We start from the raw sequence: 16681 nt of genomic DNA, 5'->3' as shown, positions 1-16681 counted from the left end.
ATGATATCTTTGTGTAAGTCAGAGTGCATTCTGGCTGAGGAAGAAAAAAGGAGTAGAGTATTTAATTAGAATATTCTTAAAGCCCCATCAGTGAAAACAAAACTGGGATGTAAATACTATAGCCTTCATATAAATACTATAGCCTGGTAGAGATTTTGGGATGCATGTGCATCCCAGAGTCCCAGAAGAAACTGTGAAAGTGTATGTACAATGTGAATTGCAAGGGCCAGGATCTTCTTCCTCATTCTCATTTCTACAAAACTCACCTGAAGAAAATAGATGAAATATCCAGTCAGCCTTATGAAGGGTAGGAAATTGTAGTGGGAAGAGCACCAGATGGAGATTCAACACACAATGCTTAGGTAATAATTAACTGTTGGGAGGTATCTGAACTCTGAGCCTTAGTTCCCCCACCAGTAAATTTGGAATTAGGTTTTTGTCATTGCTTTCAAAGGACCCTTCTTATTGTACACATAGGGCATTTTATGGCATTTGTGAAGCACGTGCTGCATTTTATCGTGTGTTTGTCAAAGAGATCACGAAATAGACAACAACAGGGTTGCTGTTATTATGTTTTTTGTTTCTGTAGCAGGGAGGTGTGATTATAGTGGTACAAAAGGTATGGTGTGATTACCTCATTTGCAGTGCGTGAAAGGCATGGCTTTCTGACACTGAGAGTTGAACCTGCTGTGTTTGCATCCCTTCTTGAAGCCCAAGCAGCTCCCAGAACCCCAAGTGACCTTGATTTCATTCTCTGTCTCTCTTTTCCTCATCCATGTTTCGTATTTAGGGACAGTCCAATAAGGGATTCATGACTAGAAGTTCCTAAATCTGATTGGATCTCTGATTCATTTTCTGACTTAAGCAAGTCACCTTTTCACTTAAACTTGAGTTTCCACATGCTATATGAAGTGGGTAAAATAGCCATGAATTATTGTGAAATGGTTTTCTATTATAAAAATGGAGATAATTTTGAAAAATATTCCAGTTTTGCAGCATTAGAAAAAAAGAAGTGTAGGTAAACCAAATGTGATTTATAACTACAATTATAATCTTCCCTCCCACACCAGAATCATTTTTCTAAGTCTGCTTTTTTGGGGCTAATATTAAAACGAATTATTTTTAATTTGCTGAGTTAACATTTACTAGGAAATAGAGGCAGGGCTACTTGAACTAAGGTCATAAAAGTGTGACCTTAGGATATCTACAAACAGATGGACAATAAAGATTTGATAGTATCAGCAATACATAACCTAGTGACAGGTTGTGGGTTTACAGATATTCAGATAGTGTATGAGACAGATTGCTCACAAAAAGAAGTTCACTGAACCCTGGCATAGAGCTCTCTGTTCTATGCTAGATGTGCTAGCATCTTTACACCTGAATTTAGAGTTTAGAGGTGATATTGGGGGATGCGTCTTTGTGGGCTTTTATTTAAACCTCAATCAGACATATTTTGGGTGCCTAGGGAGCAGTGGTCTCTGTAGGAGGATGGATAAACAGAACTATTTATGTTAGTAGGAAGTTAGGGATGTGGATTCTTTGGACACAGTCTCTTGTCCCTGCAATTCATGACAACCTCGGAAATTTAGATCATCTTAGGGCTTTCAGGGGAAAATGAGCTGGGTTCTGACACCAAGACAGCTACAGAATGCAGTGCCCTATGTTCTGTCTACTTATCCAGGTATGAGAAGGATCAGTAGTGGCCTTACACCATGGTACTTCACATACAATGCATTTCCGGCCAGTCTCCGGGAGGCCTTTGTTGCCCAACCTGATTCTTTCAGAGACAGAACATTCTATGGTCTCACTAAATCACACACAAATTCTGGTTTAACCTTCAGCGGTCATGACACTCTAAATGTTATTATCAACAAATGTTACTTGTACACCAAACACTACAAAATATCCCAAATATCCTTGAAAGAAGCTAAAGAAGACCTAACTGAATGGAAAGACATACTGTTTATTTAATGGGACGACTTAATACTGTTAAGACAGTGGTACTCCCCAAACTGATCTATGTATTCAACATAATCACTATCAAAATCTCAGCTGTTTTTTTAATTCCCAAATGGTCAAAGTGATTCTAAAATTTATATGAGAACAAAAGGGATTCAGAATAGCCTAAACAGTCTTGAAAAAGACAAAGTCGGAGGAATCACACTTAATGATTTTAAAACTTACTGTAAATCTGCAGTAATAAAAACTGTGTGGGCTGCATGCTATGGCACCCACCTGTAATCCCAGATACTTGGGAGGCTGAGACAGGGAAATCCCTTGAGACCAGAGTTTGAGGCTGCAATGAGTTCTGATCGCACCATTGCACTCCAGCCTGGGTGACAAAGTGAGACATTATCTCTAATAGTAATAAAAATAAGGCTGAAAAAGACTATCTTTAATAATAATAAAGAGCAGAAAAAGAGTGTTTTTAACAGATTGTGCTGGGATAATTGGATATTCACATGCAAATGAATGAAGTTGGACCTTTACTAATTCAAAATGAACCAAAGGCCTGAATATAAGCACTAAATCTAAAGAATTCTTACAAAAAAACATAGGTGTAAATCTTCGTGGTATTGGTTAGGCAATGGTTTCTTAGACACACATCAAAAGCACTGGCAATCAAACACAAAATTGTCAGAATTAGAAACTATTATACTTCAAAGGACATTATCAAAAGTGAAAAGACAACATACAGAATGGAATAAAATATTTCATATGATATATCTAGAGTTTAGTTTCTGAACTATATACTGAGTACTTACAACTCAACAATAAAAAGACAAATTGTCCAGCTGGGCGCAGTGGCTCACGCCTGTAATCCTAGCACTTTGGGAGGCCGAGGCGGGTGGATCACAAGGTCAGAAGTTCAAGACCAGACTGGCCAACATGGTGAAACCCCATCTCTACTAAAAAATACAAAAATTAGCTGGGTGTTGTGGCTCGTGCCCATAATCCCAGCTACTTGGGAGGCTGAGGTAGGAGAATTGCTTGAACTGGGACCCGGGAGGCGGAGGTTGCAGTGAGCCAAGGTTGCAGTGAGTTGAGATTGCGCCACTGCACTCCAGCCTGGGCTACAAAGCCAGACTCCATCTCAAAAAAAAAAAAAAAAAAAAGACAAATTGTTCAATCAAAAAAATTGGTAAAGGATTTGAATGTACATTTCTTTAAAGAAGATATAAAAATGACCAATAAACACATGAGAAGATGTTCAGCATTATTTACCATCAGGGAAATGAAAATCAAAACCACAATGAGATATCATTTCACACCAACTAGTTGGGCTACCATAAAAAAGAGAAAAAGCAAGAAGTGTTTGTCAAGGATGTGGAGATACTGGACTCCTTATAAATTACTGGTGGGAATATAAAGTGATGCAGTCATTTTCAAAAATAGTGGTTAGTTCCTCAAAATTTAAACATAGAGTTACCATATCAGCAATATCACTCCTACCTATATACAAATAAAAATGTAAACATGTCCACGCAAAAACTTGTATGTGAATGTTCACAGCAGCATTTTTTATAAATGTGAAAAAGTGAAAACTATTCAAATGCCCACCCACTGATAAATGGCTAAACAAAATCTCTCTGTAATTCCATACAATGCAGTATTATTTAGTGTCAAAAAGGAATGAAGTACTCATTCATGCTACAACATGGATCATCCTTGAAAACATTTGCAAGTGAAAGAAGCCAGGCAGATACAAAAGTCCACACACTGTACGAGTCAGTTTACATGAAATGCCCTGAATAGGCAAATCCATAAAGACAGAAGATAATTCATGATTGCCAGGGGCTGGGGAAGGGAGCAGTACGGAATGACTGCTATTGGGTAGGAATTTCTTTCTCGGGTAATGGAAATATTCTAAAATAAGATAGTGGTGATAGTAGCATACCTTTGTGACTATAGTAAAACCACTAAATTGTACACTTTAAAAAGGTAAATTTTATGGTCTATGAATTATATCTCAATTTAAAAAACACAAGTAATATTAAAAATAATGCTAATTTTATAAAAAAAATGCTTTTTGAGAATCTACTGGACAAACAGCATAGGACAGATTTTAAGAACATGGACTCTAAAGCCAAATGATCTGGGTTGGAACCCAACCTCACTGCTTACTAGCTGTGTGATCCAGAGCAATTAAATTAGACTCAATATTTGAATTAAATTATTAAATTAAATTAGAATTAAATGACTAGGCCAGGCGCAGTGGCTCACGCCTATAATCCCAGCACTTTGGGAGGCCGAGACGGGTGGATCACGAGGTCGAGAGATCGAGACCATCCTGGTCAACATGGTGAAACCCCGTCTGTAATAAAAATATAAAAATTAGCTGGGCGTGGTGGCGCATGCCTGTAGTCCCAGCTACTCGGGAGGCTGAGGCAGGAGAATTGCTTGAACCCAGAAGACGGAGCTTGCGGTGAGCCGAGATCGCGCCATTGCACTCTAGCCTGGGTAACAAGAGCGAAACTCCGTCTCAAAAAAAAAAAAAAAAAAAAAGAATTAAGTGACTAAATATTTGTGAAGTGCTTGGAAGAGTGCCTAACACTACTACTATATAAATGTTTGCTGTTATAACCGTCTGCAATAAACTGTACTAGGCAATAGTGAGAATCAAAACCAGTATCAAGGAAGTTTGTGTTAAACACAAATGTCAGTCAAGGAAGAGCAGAGCAGGGTGGATTCCAAAGCAGATTACTTCACGTGATTTATCGGTTGGACTCTGCTCCATGCTGATGTGTGGAAAGAGTGGGTTTTGTGCCAGAGGAGGAAGAGATGACATGGATAGAGAATATAACACCTAAATTTTGCCTTCTTACTTGGGTCCTGGGGAAAGGTCCAAAAATAGGTTAAAGGGGACATAAGGAGTAGTAGAAAAGAATGGTTAACAGCACTTAATATATATGTGTTGTTGAATAAAAATTAGACGAAATAAAATTAATAAAATTAGACAAAAACTTTTCAGGATTTTTCTCTGGAAATTTGGCCCTAAACTCGTAATGTTTCTCCTCCTGTTCTGATATGAAGATAACTTTTTTCTTGAGACATTTTTGTTATTTCATTTCAAAAAGTAAAGATCAGAGTGTTACTGGAAAGGGTTCTCAATCCAGACCCCAACAGAGGGTTCTTGGACTTCGCTCAAGACAGAATTTGGGGCAAGTCCATAGAGTAAAGTGAAAGTAAGTTTACTAAGAAAGTAGAGCAGTAAAGGAATGCTCTCCACAGGCATAGCAGCGGTGTGGGCTACTTGGCTGAGCATACTTATAGTTATTTCTTGATTATACGGTAAACAAGTGGTGGATCATTCATGAGTTTTCTGGGACAAGGATGGGCAATTCCCAGAACTTAGGGTTTCTCCCCTTTTTAGACCATGTAGGGTAACTTCCTGATGTTGCCATAGCATTGGTAAACTGTCATGACACTTTTGGGGTGTTTCTTAGCACGCTAATGCATTATAATTTGTGTATAACGAGCAATGAGGACGACCAGAGGTCACTTTTGTGGCCATCTTGGTTTAGGTGGGTTTTGACTGGCTTCTTTACTGCATTCTGTTTTATCAGCAAGGTCATTGTGACCTGTATCTTGTGTTGACCTGGCTCCTATCTCACTCTATAGCTAAGAATGCTATGCCTAACCTAACCTTCTGGGAATGCAGCCCAGTAGGTATCAGCCTCATTTTACCTAGCCCCTATTCAAGATGGAGCTGCTCTGGTTCAAATGCCTCTAACATATTTCCCTCTTTCTTTTTACAAGGGGATCCTTAATCCTAAGGGCTGTAGAGGGATGAAGATCCATCTTCTGTAACTTCTTCAGGCTGAATAGGGACAATGATATTGCTGCCTAACTATTAGAGTCTTTTGTATTCAGGTTAGAGAGAAGCTTGGTCAGAAAGCATCAGTATGTCCAGGGCCATACTCTTGATTTCCCACAGAAGGTACTATCTGAAGGATTAATAAGTGTTCAGTTTAAGAAAACATTCAGTAAGCTTATCCTGCATTCCTACACAAAGAGTACATAAACAATATATTCCACAAGAGTAGAGCAAAATAAGCAAAACTATCCTAAGTAAACTAACAAGGCTTTTTGTGAAGTGGGCAACTGTTGGAACTATGAGGATAGGGGGTCACTAACTGATTCCAGTGCTTGCCCAGAGTTAGAATACTGATCGAGATTTTTATATCACCCATCCATCTCTTTTTCTTCTGAGCTGCAGTCAGAGATCACTGGTTGGTTCACAGGGTCAGTCTAAATTACAGAAAAAACCCTAAAAACTGATGGGACTAGAACCTAACAGCAGTTGCACCATAGTTCTTGAAACATAATTTTTCTATCTCCAATCCTCATTTGTACTAAAAACAAATCATAATAGAACTGATTTCTTTGCAAAAATAAGCTTTAGTCTCATACTTGGCCTGATTATAAATGAAGTGTAGCAAGAATAATTATTTTTCACATAAGTTCTTTTTAAGTTAACTTTGATGAAACTTTATTCGATAAAGAATCTCAGATAAGACTTTTTTAAAAATATCCTTGAGCCAGCCATGGTTTTGTACCATCAAATACCTATGAGTTCAGTAAATTCCCTCTCTTGAGGTCCCAAGATAACTTGGGTCTCCTGGCCTGTCAGAAAATGACATTCTTCACTTACTACAGGTCAGGAACCCTGTACAGGGATGGCATAGACAAGGCATGAGGCCAGTTTTCCCAAGGAGCTTTTATTGGCTCTATAAGTCAAGTTTGATTCCTTAAAGGAAAGCATGCTATTCCAGTCAAAGACTTGGTTAAAAAAAATAGTTTATCCAATTATGTTCTGTTGCAAAAGATAGCATTCTTTTTGCACTTTTCCATATAACTATGTTGCTGTAAGTTAAGAATACTCACAAATAGTTTCCAAATTCTGGAGAAATTAGATAGAGAGAAATATGCTCTAAAATTTTGTTTATAGGAGTATACTTAATTGCCACAAGCTGTAGATAACTCAAGAGAAAAGTTTTATTGACTCTGGAAAACAAAGAAAAGAATTAGCAATGTTTTAAGCAAAAGTCATAAAAGGATTATTTCAGTCTTAGTTCGGTCCATACAGTTAACTCCTGTTCTATTTGATATTCCTGAATATTTCAGCTCTCCATGAGAATCCTGAAAGTGTTCTCTTCTGTCATAATTTCACAATCTCCAAAGTTATCAGAAACTTGCATTCAAGAGCACCTGTCAAAGTCCTATTGCTGATTATAAGGCACCTTTAAAAGAGGATCAAAACAAGACAACAGTTTTCTGTGAATGACAAAAAGTCTTAGGGAAGCCACAGTGAGACATGATTGACAAGGAAATTTGGTTACCTCTGTGGCACACAATAATTTTATGTAATAATTTTAATTACTAATAACACACTAAGTCATATTAGATTTATTTCCCATAATTTGGGGACATATACCAATAACATATTTACACAAATACAGCCCATAGAGATCAAAACACAATTTCATATTTTATAATGCTTCCTGTATGTTTTTATAGATTTCTATACCACATTAAGCCAAATATGTCTCTTCTGGACTTTAGGGCACCTAATATGAAAAGATTAATTAGGTCAGAAAAAGACATAATTTGTCATTTGATTTTGGAAAGTTTGTCAAATATCAAGCTTTAAACACTTGATATTACAAAAATAGAATCTCAGGTCACCACAAGTCATTCATTTAGTCAAAATGATAACTCAAAAATTTTGAAAAGACAAAAACCTTTACTCATTAATGGAGGGAAGACAGCTTTCCAAACAATGTCTCTTTTCCTTCCCTTCTTCTTTCTGTAGTTTATTCAAAAGGCAAACAAAATCTTTCATTTTAAAAAATATTACATGAAAATCTTATTCAAGAGAGAAAGCCAGATTTTACCTTTTGTGTTAGTGTACCATTAATGTCAATCACTATTCTTTAAAAAATCTTATAATCTATTCACTCTTAAGCAGTTAGACCAAAAGGTAAGATTCCCATAAACCTTTTTAAATTCTTCACAAATTTTTGTTAAAGAGCAGATCACTGCTCTAAGAACACCCTGTTGTGCTTTTATTCCAATGGTCAGTTTACAGAAAAACCGAATAAGAACGCTTTAACTTTAGCCAATATATTTACACAGAATTTCTTTTACAAGATTAATTTTTCATAAATCTTCCACAATTTGCTCAAACTTTCAGCTTTAGCCTAACTTATAACAACCCCTTAGCCTTCTAAACTAGGCTAAAAAAAATTCACACTCCCTTGCCTTCTTATAATCTTTACCAAAAACACATTTCACTTTCCTTATGTACCTTGCGTGTTAAAACTGTTTTTCCAGTAGTCTCAAAATATTACAATGTTAACTCTTAGCAACTTTTATTTTTGATGAAAAACCTGGTAAGTAAGTGATTTTATTTATGTACTAGTTGTGAAACCTAGGATACCAGACAGAAGTACAAGATAAGGTCTGATTCTTTTCAGCGTAGCCAAGGGGCATGGCTAATTCTACATATCCCCAGGCCTTTTCTAGAATCTAATGGCTCTAAAGCAGGTATACCAAACAATTTTCAAAACTCTAATAAGCAGTTTATGACCTTAAAGCATGTAGCAAACCTAATATCTGATCTGCTTAATTTAGACCAAATGTCTAAATTTGCAAGACTTTTTTTTTTAATTTTGCCAATAATCTTTAAAACTGTCTTTATTTCCCAAAGCTTACTAGAGTCATATGAACTAAAAAGCATTATAGTTTTTATTTTTCTGACAAAATATTTGATTTAAGTGCTTATTATTTTTAAACCAATTAATCAGAGCTCCCTCATATATAAACATTACATACACAACACATAGAAATACACAACAGATAGAAGATCCAGTAGTTCTAAGATTTTTTATTTGTCAATTTTTAAGTTTCTTAATTGAATTGCTGACTTCAGGGAGGAGCCCTTTGAGGAACAGGGCCAAGAAATCATGCAATTTCTAGAGCCTAATAAGCAGGCACAACTGGAAGGCAAAACAGATTCCAAAAAATTAAGGATCCCATTTTTATACCAGATCTTGGATCCCAAAAAAGAGAAAATCAGCCCATCTCCTGTAGGACTCTTATCTCTCAGTGTGGCAATGCAGACACTTCCATATCTTCCAGGTGGCCAAAAGTATGCTTCTCTGATCCAAACATGCAAAGAGCTGAGTATCCCCCCATAACTTCCATTAGCCATCCCTAAAAGTATGCTTCCTACCTAGTTATTACACAACAAAGCTCTCTCATAATAAGAAGCAATTTCTGATACCCGTAAGAGTCAAAACCATCAGATAACACAATGCAAAACAGAACACAGCATTAGATTTTGAGAGGGATTTATTTATCCACTTTCAATTCCCTTTTAAATCCTTTACAAATTTTTGTTAAAGAGCATATTTAACAAAAGCAGGTCCTCTGTTTCATAAGGAAAACAGATTTTGGGTTTTTTTCCAAAATAAGTTCTGTGGGAACTCCTCTGTTTTTCCCAAGGAGTCCCAAGCTGTTAGAAATTAACTTAGATCCTCTCATGTGTATTGAGAGTGGCAAGAAGACAAAATGGAGAAAAACAGTTGTATTCATCCAATTTCATGCTGCTGATAAAGACATATCTGAGACTGGACAATTTACAAAAGAAAGAAGTTTAATGGAGTTCCATTTCCACATGGCTAGAAAGGCCTCACAATCATGGCGCAAGGCAAGGAGGAGCAGGCAAAGAGAGAGAGTTTGTGCAGGGAAGTTCCCATTTTTAAAACCATCAGATCTCACAAGACTTATTCACTGTCACTAGAATAGCACAGCAAAGACCCACTCCCATAATTCAGTTATGTCCCACTGTGGCCCTCCCATAATACTTGGGAATTATGGGAGCTACAAGACAAGATTTGGGTGGGGACACAGCCAAATCCTATCAACAATTTAGTACACTGAGAAACAAAACCTTTTTTTCTTCAGAGAAATAGTTTCCAAGAAGAGAAAAAACATAAAGACATTTTAAGTATACATATAGCTTAGATATATGCTTTTTTTTTTTTTTTGAGATAGAGTCTCATTCTGTCACCAGGCTGGAGTGCAGTGGCATGATCTCAGCTCACTGCAACCTCCATCTTCCAGGTTCAAGTAAGTCTCTTGCCTCAGTCTCCTGAGTAGCTGGGACTACACATGCAGGCTACCACACCCATCTAATTTTTTGTATTTTTAGTAGAGACAGGGTTTCACCATGTTAGCCAGAAAGGTCTCAATCTCCTGACCTTGTGATCTGCCTGCCTCGGCCTCCCAAAGTGCTGGGATTACAGGCGTGAGCCACCGTGCCAGGTATCTGCTTTTAGTTAAAGCTGACTTTTAACCACAGCACTTTAAAAGTCATTTTAAATCTCCTATAACCTGACTTTAGCCAGGCCAAACAATTTTTTTGGCTTTTAAACTTTACCAAAGGTAACCTCCCAGGTGAAACCAGTAAGCCTTCACTAAGGTTATGACTTAACCACAAGTGTACAAATATTTTAAAAGAGATGGTTTGCAGTTTTTACAAGATTTACAGTCTACAAGGTAGCTCAGAAAAAGGAAGATTCAAGAAGGGAAGATAGAAGTTGCTATCAACAAATGGCAAAGATCACATAAATATCAACCAAAAAGTATGCATTTCCTAACCCAGAAATTGAACCCTGAACCTGGACTGCCATTGTGAAAAGATAAAGCCTTAGCTACGAAGCTACCGCTCTGGGCAGTTTTTATTGCCCTTCTCAGAAAGAGCCTAGAGCAGGCAATTTTGAGCCAACAAAGGCTTTAACGGCTAAAACAGTATTTAGAGCTAATTATGTCATAAACTCCAAAATTTGAAAGTACTGCCACATGATTACAAGGTCAAGCTCCCAAGGATATAAAACAAGATGAGAGGGAAACCCGATCCAGTTTTTGTTGTTGTTATTGTTGGTTGGTTTGTTTTAGGGACCTGCAGCAAAGTTTGTAACTGACCAGTTTGCCAGGCTGGCTTGAACAATAGACTTAAGCCTGTTCTATCCCAGGGTACCTCCCTGTGTTCTATCTCAAGGTACCTCCCTTTATGACAGAATGATACAGAAAATCAAATTCTCCAAAGCACAAAATACACCAGATTTGCTGCAGTGTAAGACTAGCCTCACGAATCATTTTACTCATTAATCAGAACAGTGCAAGAGATAGTGATTTCTACCATTCCTACAACCAGTTTGTACAGAGAGAGAGGAAAGGAAAGGGATAAAAGTGTTGCTTACAGTGGGGTGGGGAAGGCAAGAAGCTCAGGGAGACCAAAGAAAGACCCACCTATTGCAGTGACATTGAATCCGAAGTTCAGGTGGCCACTTGTCAGTAGTGAAGGGTCTTTTCTAGCAGTCCCATCAGCTCTCAAGTTTTCCCCCTATGGGGAGAAAAAAGCTCCCCATGTCTGGTGATCCTGTACATGCCTAATCCCGTCACCCATAGCTGTCAGCAAAGAGTGCAAGGAAGATTAGTCCAAAGAAAATAGCAGTTAATATACCATAGTGCCAAATCCACTTTTAACCAAGAGGGACTTTACTGAGAGGGGCCTCTAACCCCTAAATCTTAGGAAGGACTCTAACCTTTCTAAATTGGGCCTCAAACCTAAGTTCCGTCAAGCATCCTTTCCTTTTATTAGGAGGGGCCTTAACCCTCACTGTCTTACGAGAGACTCTCCTCAGTTGGACCTCTAACCCAATCCGATCCTTCACCTGTGCAAGACATACCCACCCCCCACCCTTATCCAAAATCGGCCAATTGGCAGTGCTGCAGTCTATTTCCTTTGGGTCAGTATAGTCCCTTCATGGTTTCCAGGAAGATGTTACTGGAAAGGGGTCCCAATCCAGACCCCAAGAGACGGTTCTTAGACCTTGCTCAAGAAAGAATTCAGGGTGAGTCCATAAAGTGAAAGCACATTTACTAAGAAAGTAAAGGAATAAAGGAATAGCTACTCCATAGGCAGAGCAGCAGTATGGGCTACTTGACTGAGTATACTTATAGTTACTTCTTGATTATATGCTAAACAGGGGGTAGATTATTCATGAGTTTTCTGCGAAAGGGTTGGGAAGTGAGAGTTCCACTTCTTTTTAGACCATATGGGGTAATTACTAATGTTACTGTTGCATTTGTAAGTTGTCATGACTCTGGTGGGAGTGTCTCTTAGCATGCTAATACATTATAATTCGTGTATAATGAGCAATGAGGATGACCAGAGGTAACTTTTGTGGCCATCTTGGTTTAGGTGGGTTTTGACCGGCTTCGTTGCTGCATTCTGTTTTGTCAGCAAGGTCATTGTGACCTGTTTCTTGTGCTGACCTCCTATCTCACACTATAGCTAAGAATGCCTAACCTTCTGGGAATGCAACCCAGTAGGTCTCAGCCACATTTTACCCAGCCCCTATTCAAGATGGAACTGCTGTGGTTCAAATGGCTCCGACAAGACCAATCTTTAAACATTAGTGCAGTGCCACATTTTTGTTCCCAGGACAAGTCAAGAATCTGCAAGGGTAGCAAATATTGCTAGCAATATTCACATACCTTTGCTTTAAACTGCTTTGTGTGTCTTGGTAGGGGCACATCTACAATTTTTGATTTTCCTGTAGCTCTCACTCTTTCTTTCAACATACAGTATCTACAGATTCTACTAAAAGGACTGGAAGGACTGGATTTTGAGGAAATGATATGAAGTATTAAATTTCTTACTTAAAAAGATGGAGAAAAACTTATCCAACTTTTCTCAGTACAAGATAGCCTTGCGCATGTCTGCATGGGAGGAGAGGGAAGGATGTGGGGAATATGATAATTCTACCTTGGATTTCTGAAAGACTTGTATTCTAAAACTTTTAAGTACTTTCATATGTTTTGTCTCATTTGTACTTCAAAACGTCTCTGATTACATTGTGCAAGACTATGATTCGTTATTTTACCAATTAGGAGTTAAAACCCAGGGAAGTGATCAAACTTGCTGAAGATTACATATAAATGAGGGAGAGAGGAATGAAGGGAGGAAGGGGAAAGAAAGAGTAAGAGAGAGAAAGACAGAGAACTAGAATAGTAGTTGCCAGTGTAGAATCTTATCTAATAAATTAGAGTCTGGTGAATTTTCTCTGGATTCATTAAAGAAAAGGAGCTAAAAAGGGTTTAAGGCAAGGTTCCGAAACTTGGCTGTATATTGGAATTACCTTAGGAGATTTACATAAATCTCAATACCTGGTTCCTATTCCCAGAGTTGGATTCTGATTTAATTGGTTTGAGGTACATCCCAGGCAATGGGATTTTTTTAAAAGCTCCTCGAGTAGAACGACTGGTTTAAGTCTTGACTGTTAGAGTCTAGGAAAAGAATAGTACAAAATCTGCTATATCCATTTTAATATGCATATGACCTTTTAAATTTGAAAACTAGAAAGCAATTTACAAAAAAAAAGAACAATTGAAAATTTAAGATTTGAAAAAGTAGATACATTGCAGAAGGATGGTAAGAAAGCTGTACTGATGCCTCGTTAAGATTTTCTGTAAACTCAGATGTCAGGAAATAATTATATTCCTGTGGGATATACAGAAATATGAGTGGTATTATGTTATGATATTGATGTACATAGAATGAAGGTCTTACCCACAAGGAGAGGTCATTCAAAAATGTCATAATTTGAGGAATAATAATAATGATAATAGTAATTATTATAGGAATATTTTTATTATTAGAGCTATCATAAGAATAATTAGTAACAGCTACTGCTTACTATATACTAGGTGTTGTTCTAAGTGCGTTATTATGCACACTAGATTAATTCTTGCAATGGTTATGTTAGATAATATTGCAAACCCAATTTACAGATGAGAAAATTGAGGATTAGGAGAGAATTGGTAATTTGCTCAAGAGTACACGGCTAATTATAATAGTAGGAGAGATGGGTATACTGGATTTCAGAAATGGGCTGGGCTATGCTTCTGAGACCTGTAATAAAACTGGAAAGTGAGCTGAAACCTAGGAGTCTGAATAATAAATATGCATTTATTATGGCAGATATAAAAGACCAGAGGGAAAGAAGCGAGTGAACCCAGCATTTCGCGCATGCATGCAAGTTCAGAGCAGAAGTGCAGGACCAAGCCAGGAGGCTGTTGGGCTCCAGTGTGGCCCTCTTAAGATAACAAGCTAGCTGCAGTAGAATTGCAAACTTCAACTTAGGAAAATACCCCTGCACACACACCTCACACACCCACAACCACACTTGTGCACACACTGCTCCTGCACTTTTTGTTCACTGAATTGGTTTCCCAAATTTACTTAACATTTAGCAAATCTTTGGGCACTCTCATTTTATTGTTCTTGTGCTAAGAAGAAAGGAATTATAGCTACACTTATGCTAATGCATTGAAGGAAAGCCACACTCTCTTCAGACCACTGTTGGTGGGGCAGTAATAATCAAAAAGGGAACCTTGATAGGGAACACAGAGTTGGAATCCTTGGTCTGAAAAGTAATTATGTTATACAAATGAATTCTAGCTATAAGAGGCACTTTCAGCTACTACCACTGAAGAACAATTTTGCATTCTTATTAATTCTCACTAGAATCCTCTGATGTTAAGCAGGCAGGATTATCTCAGCTGTATAGGTTAGTAAAGCAAGACTTTAATAGATTGAGATAAATCCACCCCTAACTCTGACACTGGTTCTTTTATTCTTTCTCCTTTATTGCAGTTAGATGGAGATGATATATTAACTTTGTTCCTGGGAGTTCCAGCTTGGCTTTCTCCCAGGTCGGCAATATAATGCCTTTAGCAAGCAACAATGAAGCTTGTTAGACTCCAGACCTTCACCTTGACTTTAGGCCAGGAGAGCCCTCTTTGAAGCCATTACTCTTGATTTAAGGATTGTACTTTGTCTTTCATTCTGAACACTAGTTCTTTAGGAAGATTGTTTTCTTTCTGTCTTTTTTTATTATCCTCAGCCAATTTTCTGTTTTGTATTTCTGCTAGCAAACTTTTCTGGCTTGTAGGCTTTCTTCCTTTGCATGTTCTTATTATAAAATAACTAAGGCTTAATTCATTCAATTTGGAAATAGAAAATAGAGGAAACTATTCATAGTAACCATCATCACTGTTGCTGTAACATTCTAATATACTTCTCTTCAGGATTCCCCTACACAGGTGATTTCCCCAGTAGATTTCATTGTACTTTTGTGGTATATACATTATTAAAATGTGCCTTTTTACTTAACCCAGTAATACTAAAAATTGCCATTTATGAAAAATTTTTGTGAACATAAATTTAACAAACATATACCATTGTCCAACCATATAAAAATAATTTGAAACATCTCTCCTCTTGATGAAAATTTAAGTTTTTCTTCTATTTTAAATTTTTTTATTTCAGAAAATTTCAATTATATACAAAAGCAGCAAAAATAGTAGAATAACTTCCCATGCGTATCCCCTGAACTCTGGAATTTTGAACACATGGTTCGTCTTGTTTTATTTACGTCTCCACCTATTTCTTCTCCTTCAAGTCCATGAATTATTTTAAAGCAAATCTCTATTTATGTTTTCAAAAAAATTAAATAAATGTTATAATTTTGTGTGTGTGTGTTCAGAAACGTCTTCCATTTTTTAAAAAACATACACATAATTGACTCTTGGGAGAGAAGTTACAGAGTCAAAATTATGAAAGCCATTCGGGCTCTCAATTTTCATAGTACCAAGTTATTTTCCATAAATGTAGACATTTAGAGTCCTTGTCAGTCTTATAAGAGTGGTCTTTATAAATAAAACTCTTTAGAGCATAAACATTAGTTTTCAAATCTTTTTTTCTGCTTGGTGTGGTGGCTTGCACTTATAATCTCTGCAGTTTGGGAAGCTGAGGTGGGAGGATCACTTGAAGCCAGGAATTTCAGACTAGCCTGGGCAACATGGCAAGGCCCCATCGCTGCTAAAAAAAAAAAAAATTAGACATATGTGTTGGCACCCACCTGTGGCCTGGGAGATTAAGGCTGCAGTGAGCCAAGATCACACCACTGCACTCTAGCCTGGACAACAGAGTGAGACCTCGGCTCAAAAACTTTAAAAATAAAATAAATAAATAAATAAATAATCATTTTTCTTAAATGTATTGGCAAAAAATGCATCTTGTTTTATTTTAAAGTATTCTTAAAATTACTAGTTAGGATAAAAATCTTTCATCTTAGTTCACATGCTTCCATATTTGTTAAACATCTTGTTTTGGTGAACTGGTTTTCTTTTGTTTTTCACATTCCTTGACTATTTATTTATTGGCATATTAGTGATTTTCTTATTACTATAAAATACCGTGTTTTTATTTGCTTATAGATTGATGTTTTCGTTGTGATTTTTTTTTCTGTTGGAAGATAGTTTTTTGTTTAAGCTTAGGAAGTTATCATGAACCCAGTATAATTTATAATGTTAATTTTTTATGTCTCTTAAAACATCTAGCTTTTTTCCCCAACTAAAATTTATTTTGTGTACAGGTGAACCAAAAATAATTTTTGTTATCAAACAAGTATTCCATTGCCTAAATTCCATTTGATGAATAATCTATCTTAGTAGTTCTCAATTCCAGCTGTATGTTAAGTATCTCCTGGAAAGCATTTCCTTGATTGAAGCTGATATGTGAAGTCATAATCTATGGTGT

The 16681-nt window shown here is 37.0% G+C and overlaps 1 protein-coding gene across 6 annotated transcripts in view; it reads left to right on the top strand.

Moving 5' to 3' along the window:
* STYK1 (serine/threonine/tyrosine kinase 1) overlaps positions 1-16681 on the top strand; it is a 52157-nt gene that overhangs the window by 6294 nt on the left and 29182 nt on the right. The gene's annotated exons all lie outside the window — the stretch shown is intronic.

Source organism: Aotus nancymaae, unplaced genomic scaffold, assembly GCF_030222135.1.
Source record: "Aotus nancymaae isolate 86718 unplaced genomic scaffold, 86718_ANA_hifiasm-v0.15.2.pri h1tg000016l, whole genome shotgun sequence".
Taxonomy (NCBI): Eukaryota; Metazoa; Chordata; class Mammalia; order Primates; family Aotidae; genus Aotus; species Aotus nancymaae.
The sequence above is the reverse complement of the archived record's forward strand: the minus strand, read 5'-3'. Positions and strand labels throughout refer to the sequence as shown.